The sequence below is a fragment of the Spea bombifrons genome, chromosome 13 (assembly GCF_027358695.1).
Source record: "Spea bombifrons isolate aSpeBom1 chromosome 13, aSpeBom1.2.pri, whole genome shotgun sequence".
Lineage (NCBI taxonomy): Eukaryota > Metazoa > Chordata > Amphibia > Anura > Pelobatidae > Spea > Spea bombifrons.
The window spans coordinates 24,157,174-24,165,606 of NC_071099.1; the positions used below are offsets into that span (position 1 = coordinate 24,157,174).

Consider the following 8,433-nt stretch of genomic DNA (forward strand, 5'->3'; position numbering starts at 1 on the left):
TTATTATTTATTAATCTATATGGTTCTGACGTATTCTGCAGCGCTGTACAAATGAAATCTCATTGCCGCTACACACCCATAGTATAACATGTACCCCTGTGCTCCTTGTTACTCTGAGTGTTACCCATAAGGTGACAAAAGGATATTGATTCATGCCCCCCACCCCTTCTCCTGTTCATATCAGAAGTGGTTAATCACACGGGTTACTGTAATAGCGGCTGAGTCTTTGTTTGGAGTGTATACAGCAGGGTTATTTTCATAAGAGTGGGCGCGCTGTTTTGCCCCGACGAGCCCAGTCGCAGAGGGACCCGGTCTGTGCCAGGCGTGGTGACGCCCCCTAGCTGCGGATCGGTGTTATGACATCATAGCTGAGAACAGTTTCGCAATCCGGTGGCCAGGAAAGGAACTCGCGATACACGCACTTTCTCATCTCGGTGACATGTCAGGGTTTTTTTTTTTTTTGTTATTTTTTGTGTGTTTCTGGACGGATTGACTCATTTGCCTGCTGCCGCCGCGTAGATGAAAAAGCCTTTTGTTTCATTATTCTGCGCCTCCCTTTTAGCAGAAGCGACGGGGGTGACGTCACACTTCCCTTTTAGCGAGAGAAATCCGTAAGAATTTAGCAACCAGGCCCTGGCTGATTCTCGAAATTCCTGCCAAGTTTCGTGTGACTGAATTTACACAAATTTCTGAGTAGATTAAAATTCCCTGCTATTTTTGGGGCTCCCTATTCGGCCCGTGTAGTCGCCCATTTTTCTTGCTGCAAAGACCCAAGTCTCTTCTTAGATCCAGGAGCCGTATGCCTACCCCATGCATGATCCCTCACTGTATCAACCTCTACCACTTCTGCTGGGAGCCTGTTTCAGTTATCTACCGTCCTCTATCATCTAAGTCTCTGATCCTCCGACCAAACCAACTTTGTCCTTTTGCCTGCAGGTTGCGGAAGAACAACCCATGAGATCCAGGCCACATGAAAGGGCCACAAACCCCCCCCCCCACTCATTATCGATGAAGCGACTTGACACAGTTAGCTTTGTTGTCCCCTCACCACGTACAGGACTTACACCTCAGCCCCGATGTTTCCGAGAGGTTCCTTCGAATGAGGTGGTCTCCTGAGGATCGTCAGGGTCCCAATGAAGGTGCGCCCCCCCCAAGTCTTTTAACAGTCAGTAGACATTTTTCCCGCGTGCTCCACGAGGCTTTGGGCAGAAAGGAAATCTCCGCGGTTCGTTAATCTCTCTTTCTCCAGAGTTTTTCGAAGAATCTTGGACGCTTTTGAGTTTTCCGGATAAACTATCTTAAGGCCAGCTATTTAAATCCGCGTAACCTCAATAAAGCCGCTAACGGAAGCAAACCCCCCCCCCCCCCGCGCGCGCGGTAGGTCGGGGCGAACGAGCGCGGGTCCCGACGAGGAATGGATGCTGTAGGGTAGCGTGGGCTCGGTGACGAATAATGTGAGCGGGGAACGCGCCTTTCTGCATGAAAACATAACTTGGGTGGGCTTTCTGTGACCTCATCGTATTTACCTGCCGGTACGCCGTGAGCTTCATCGCCGACGTTTATCGGAAGTTTGTACATTTGAACTTTGTTGCGTTGGTGACATTCAGCCGGCTCCCTGACCGGGATTACGCGTTGATAGTAAATAAAAGACATTCTATAGAGTGTTGTTTTAAGAGCGAGACGTATTTTCCCTTTTCTTAAGTAACAGACCGTGCTAAATGATGGCTTTTTGCCGTTTCTGATGCTTCTTGTTATAGTTTCGCAGACTTATTGCTTCTACTTCCAGCATCTCGCTGAATGGGGAGGTCTGCCTGGAGTCCTTGGTTCCATTTCAGTCCCAAACAGAAAAAAACAACATAGAACACAGATAATAATAATAATAAAAAAATAATAATAAAAAATAATAATAATAATTCAGATGTTAAGTGAGAGGGGATTTAAAACATAGTCTTTTCTGTCTTTAGGTGGATTAAAATCTACATTATTTAGAAATTATAAACGATCCGGGCCGATCCAGTTGTCTTCTAGAACATGGAAGAACCGGGCTTGGCACGCGATGCGGTACAATGATGGGAATCCAGATAATATTAGAACCTTCTTACCAGTCGGTAGGACTCTCCGCGTGACCTTTTTGCGCAATTTATGTCAACGAGTTACATTAGAAAGCAAAAAATGAGCAGCCGGCTAAAAATACCGCACGTTCCTTGCTCGGATTTGGCCGATAGAAGCATCTATTTTTGCCCCCGTGCGTAATGCGTCGGCTGCCGGCGTTCTAAATCTGGATTCTGGCATCTGAAAGGCTTTTTGTCAAATTCAGTCATCAAAATATTTACCAGACGACCGATCGACATTCTAGTGTTAGGCGTTTCATTTCCAACAGCGACAGTAATTGCACCAAACTGGTTAGGTCGGATCCAACGGTAACTGGAACCTCCTGAGAAGGCTGAGGAGAAAAGGTGATGTACTTCGTGATCTCAGATAAGAAATCGGGGGCCATCTGTCATGTTTCCAAGTCAATAAGTCACTGGATATGTGAATTCCATTGAGCCCGACGTCTGCCAGTAGAAGTAGACATGGCCTTAAAGACCCCTACTAGCTGCTCTAGTTCCTAGTAGGCTCTGCTGGACCACTAAAGGGTAGAGAGGAGATGCCTGCCGGGCAATATTTCTGGGATGTTGAAACCTGATAATGGTACCTGCGCTCACCCAGCATGTAGACCCGCGGCGGGTAAATGATAGGCCTGCTCCGAGAGATCTGTCCTCCGTCAAGTGTATCTTCTTCTTGTTGTGGAATGTTACGGAGGAAGGTGTCATCGGGAACCGCAGTGATGTCCTTGAGTGCGTCTGATTCGAGACGCTATCCCAAGGAACCAATCTTCATGTATTGTAAGGATTTGCCTTCTGGGACCATAGGAAGGCCCGGGAAGTCTGTGAGACCCTCGGCTGATCTGTCGATCCTCCTACGGCCATTAACAGCTCCTTTTTGTGGTACGCAGCCAAGCTACCCGTGACTAAAGGTTCCAGAACCCGTACATCTTCCTAACTATTTCATAGGAGGAGAAACGTCAGAACAAGACGGTTAGAGACTCAGATGTACGGAAAGACTTTTACATGGTGGAGGTCAATACAGCGAGGGGAATTAAACATGCGCGGGATAGACATACGGCTCCTGAATCTAAGACGAGGCCGACGGCTGTTTATGGTCAGAGTCGGACTAGATGGGGGCCGAATGGGGCTAATCCCCTCTCAGATTTCTATTCTTACCTCTCTAATCCCTGCTTCCAATGATGAAAAGCCTGACAGATGAATAACTTTGCAACAATGCTTGTTGTTCCAGAATAAAGTGTCAAGGAAGCGTAGACTCCCAGAGGTGATGTGAGTTTTAGATGGGTGTTGGAGCTTCTATATTCAGCCCTGACGTGTTGTATACATTATGCTGTTGTCGGGCAGGGTTCCTTTAAATGTCGCAGCATTGTCCGTTTAATCACTCTTACGATAACCGCACGCACGGCTCCCCTTCTGCATTAACCACAATCCTGCTCCGTCACCTAAACGCCTTCTCTAACTGCTCTCTCTCACATTTTCCTTCTCCCTCCTACCTCCCGTTTCATGGTAAGTCCTCACTTATTACATCTGGTTCTTCATTACAGGGAAACTTCATGTTTTTTTTAATGACTCATTTTTACCTTTTTAACGCCATGAAATGCTAGCAGATTTGAAGTATTTCTCACTAACTTGAGAGTTTTGAGATGAGTTGAACGTTTCAACCCGATTGTCGCCATGTGCTGTGAGAGTCCGTCCTCGGTGAGCTTCTCCTGCCGGCCCTAAATAATGCATAGCGATACCAACGTATAGAAAGGTACGGTGTCAGCACACAATACCTTTGTTGGCTAATAAGATGGAAAAGTAACAGCTAGAACTTGACGGCAGATGGGAACCATGCTTTAAGGACTCAAACCTTAGTCCGTAGTCCGCCCCTGGTCTCATGTTAGATACAACCCAAAGCATGTCCTGCGCGGCGCATGCATCTCTAACCTGGTCCTCTCTGCCATTCTCGACACCCACCGTTGTCCTATTTAGCACTTTCGCCGTTACCGCCACGACCCGAAACCTATTCTATTCCCCTCCACGTCGGTCACGCCGCCTCGTCAAAGCTCTTGTGATCCTCCTACTGTCCTCTTCGCTCTTTATTTTTTTTTTTAAAGCCGTAGTAAAAGTTTTAAAAAAGAAACTAAAACTGCGCTTTCGAGATTAGCCATTTTACCATGGAAACCAATAAAAAAAACTTCTTAATAAACCTCCCGTTATGACGTCCTGAGCTGGTTTCTGCATGTAGCGTGCGGTGCGGACCAAGCCTGCGGTTTGTATAAAAATCAAATTAACCAGAGACGCAACCAAGTGAAGCTGGATGCGGTGTCCTAAAAATGTCTAAGGTGGAGTAGAGGGTTTGGGGGCTTCATCACCGGGGGTCTAGTAGTTGAAGTAGGAAACCCCTGATGGCACAAGTCTTCTCCATTGCTCCAAAGGATGCCTCTGGTTGACTGGTTACCGGTAAAGCCATTCTACCCTAGACAGGCCGAGTTTAACTAAACCCAGCCTATTCCCACCAAAGCTCAGCTTACCTCGAGTGAGACCTAACTCACACTTTTAGCTTTTTTTTTCCCTTTAATGTTGCTTGTTGTGTCATGCGGAGTCACCACATGGATCTTGGTTTTAAAACTGGAACGGGCCCACGAGGCTCACCGACCCAAGAGGTAGCGAGATACCCAAAGCCCCGAACCCAAAGAGAGATTCCCTTCAATAGAACATGAAAAGCGGATTAAGAAATCCAGCAAGATGTACAAAGAGATGGACCATACCATTGCGTCAGTCGGCCCAAGCCGCCATATTTCTGGGCCAATTATGTAGAAACCCTTTTTTCGTGAGAATTCTTTGCAATGTGGGAGGCTCGATTAGAATTCAGAGCTCGGTATCTCGAACCCTTTACGTAGTTCCTGTGTTTGGACATCGGTGGGTTAGAAGACTCGTCTCTTTCAAAACATTTCTGTTTCTTCCCACGTTCTGAAGTACGAGGATTCCACGCACGTCGCCGGACGTGTCATAACGCTACGTGGCCGCGAAAATCTGAAAATCTTAAGAAAATAGATGTTGTAACGTAAGGTCTTGCAGGCAATTCGCAGGCAATTTCTTCATCTTTCAAGGAAGGAGCGATGCTCAACAACAGGTTAAAAATAAAACCCTCTTATACTTACTCAACGGCGCTTGTGTTTTTCTTATTGGTAAATTTACGTCATTGAGGAAGAGGACGGTTTCTGTAGTAAACCCTGAGAATTTTTAGGTACTTTTAATTATTTCAGGAATGTTAAGATTTCAGGAAATGTCCTGTTCTTATGAGGGTTATTGCCTATTTTTCTGTTTTATTTCTCCTTTTTTTTTCCTGGTTAACCCTTGCACTCTTCTTTCTTCCCCCTCTACCCGTTAATACGTCCTTTAATGCTTTTCCCTTCTCTTCCTCCTACTAGGAGGACAAGGATAGTCGAAGAGCCGGCCTGGGGCAAGACTCATGTCCTAAGGTGGGCTCCAAAGAGCTTCTACTTAGAGGGAGACTTTAATCCAAATATCCACTTATTCCCGTGTTCTTCCTTCCAAAATTCCTTTATTTTCCCCTAAAATCTCCTTGCTTCTCCCCCCCCCCCGTTTATTCTTTTACCCCAATAATAATATATTGGTTTATATACGTCGAGCTCCCCTGCCTGCCTTGGCTGAGTGATTGCCCAGCCCTGGTAATCTTGTAGGACTTTATGTGTTTAGTATGGTTAGGCTCAGCTGAGAGGTGAAACCCGGTTAGAAGCCAAGACAGATCTCTTCTTCTTCTGCTAGGAGGCTTTGGTTTAGTTTAGGTGTCGTATTATGGTGCCTTCTCTTTCTTGGCTTGGAGTATGAGAGCCCAACTGGCGAGATGGAGCGTAAGCCATTTCTACTTTACTGAGGGGGCAGTAAATAAGCGGAACGGCCTCCCAGCAGAAGTGGTAGAGGGTAATACAGTGAGGGTATTAAACACGCATGGGATAGACATACGGCTCCTGAATCTAAGACGAGACCAACGACTGATTAAGGTTTGAGTGGGGAAAAGGTGCTGATTTTTCATGATTTGGGCCGTATACCTAGATCTAAAATAATACATAATATATATGTAAATATACAATGTATATTTCTGGTTAGATAATATATATATATATTGTAGACTACAGCCTCGTAACATTTTAGATCTCCTTTGGAGCCTCCAACAGGGGCAACAATGTCCCCGGAGGGTATTCGCAGCGTTCTCTGCTCCTTGAGAAAGTTACTTTCGCTGAAATGCTCCAATTCTTGTATCCGGCGGAGGAATTCTATGTAAATCGTTGAGTTCCTGAGTTTATTCTCGGACGTTATTCCTGGACGTTCTGTACTTTTCTCTCTGAAGTTTCTCGACGGTCCGAACAAAGGAACGCGGGTGCCGCGCTGCTCTGTTCTCCGGAGTGCGTTACGAGAACAACGCGCCGTTTGAGGCTCATTAGTATCTACGTAAACACCAGACTGTTTATCCGGATACATGATAAGAGGTTGGAATGAGTTTTCCATGAACCGGAGGCTGCTTATTGCTCACACGTTACACGAGTGGCTCGGATGTCTTCCATGTGACTTCCAACCATTAGACGGCATAAATAGAGAAAAAAAAACCAGAAAAAGTAAAAATAATAATAATAATAAAAAAATACAATTTAAATCTGAACAGCACGAAATCTGTCTGTATGTAGATTTTTTTTTTTAAAACTTTTTGCTTAAAGGACTTATTTTACTTTCACGATGTTTTTCTCGCTCCATTTTTTTTTTAATATTTATTATATTTCCAGGAATATTTGTAAGCTGTTTTATGCTCCGGGCAGAATTGATATCTTCATTTCTTTAAACACGTGCTTATAGTATGTAAAATGCGTAGGAGAGATTTGGGGAGCTATCTATTTAATAGGTCATGCGCATTAACCCCTTCGGGACTAGGGTTTTTTTTATATACCCTAAAATCACGAAGATTTGCTAAAGATTTGTTAAACCATGATTCCGCTTTTCCGTATTTGATGAACCCGATACGTTGTTTAGTTCATGCCCTTCTTTTTAAAATAATAAAAATACATAAAACATTAAAATTATTAGTGATATGTTAAAAAAAAAAATAAAACCTTCTAAAACAGGATATTTCTTCTACACAGCTGAATAATGACCCACTGTATGTTCAGCAATACCCCACAAATATATTTTTATATATATATATGTTCTAAGGGGGGCGAACAGGTTAAAACTGGCAGTTTTATGCAATCAATGACTACATAACAGACGCAAGAATAATAAATACAAAATAAATTCAGATACATGTGACATCATACCCCTGTATGCACTGCTTATAACTGCCCCATGGTGGGGTCTGCCTTAATGCTGGATATAAAAGCAGTATAGTTTGTGTGCAAACACTGCCTCCTGGTGGACCAGGTGTGTATTTCAGCATATTCCTAAACTAAATGTTACGTAAATCAAATACCCCCGGTGTTAAATACATTTCTTTTATTACTAATTAATTTATTTACCAAAAAATAACTTTTAAAAGTATTTTGCCTTTCTTGTAAAACCTGCCCCCTAGTGGTTGCAGTGGGATAATGCCGCAGAGATCTTTAAATACACCACCGACTTTTTGCTGGTGACGTCCGTGCGGTCTACTTTTATTATCCACAGACAACGTGTGGTTAAACACAGCGGCTTACAGATCCACTCGGTATCCAGCGTAAAAAATCACTACCCGCATACAACAAAAAAGCAGCCGTCTTAACGATATTTATTGTAACATGTCATCCGGTTCGTCGGCTCGGAGGTCAGGGCATGCATCGACATCGGTAATTATGTATCAGACAGAACACGAGCGGCCCTTTCGGTATAAAGGGATTCTGGTATAAAGTGGGATTATCAAAGTGTTTGCTAATCATTTTCCCGCTAATCATCACACCAGCTCCGGTTAAACGCATATTAAAGCGTGTTTTGCATGGGCTCCAATGCATTTTACTGCATGCAGGTAGCTGCAGACATTTAGCCCCGCCCCCCTGCCGCCTCTACTGGAAACAGGAAGCGTTCTTCAGTACACTTCCTGCACATGCTCAGTAGAACTGATATAATTGGGAGGAGCCCGGGGCTTTTTTAAATACATTTCAGAGAACAGAGAGGAAACATTTTTTTACGGCTAAAACATAGAAACATAGAAAGTGACGGCGGATGAGAAGGGTTCGGCCCGTCCGGCCTGCCCAACCTCTGAATACTTTCCTGAGTCCCCGGCCTTATCGGTTGTGAATTCAGTGCCTTGAAACGCAACTAGTTTGTCAGCCACAACGTTATAAAATATGTAATATGAACA

At 44.4% G+C, this 8,433-nt stretch overlaps 1 protein-coding gene across 3 annotated transcripts in view; it reads left to right on the forward strand.

Annotated features, from left to right (window-relative positions):
* PGS1 (phosphatidylglycerophosphate synthase 1) overlaps positions 1-8,433 on the forward strand; it is a 42,873-nt gene that overhangs the window by 15,647 nt on the left and 18,793 nt on the right. The window contains exon 10 of one of the 3 annotated variants that reach the window (XM_053453048.1): positions 5,522-5,685. The exons of 1 other annotated variant lie outside the window; for it this stretch is intronic. The gene's annotated coding sequence lies outside the window, so the exon portion shown is untranslated. Of the gene's footprint in view, positions 1-936; positions 1,674-5,521; positions 5,686-8,433 lie in introns of those variants that run through there. One more of the 3 variants, XM_053453047.1, reaches the window with a different exon arrangement.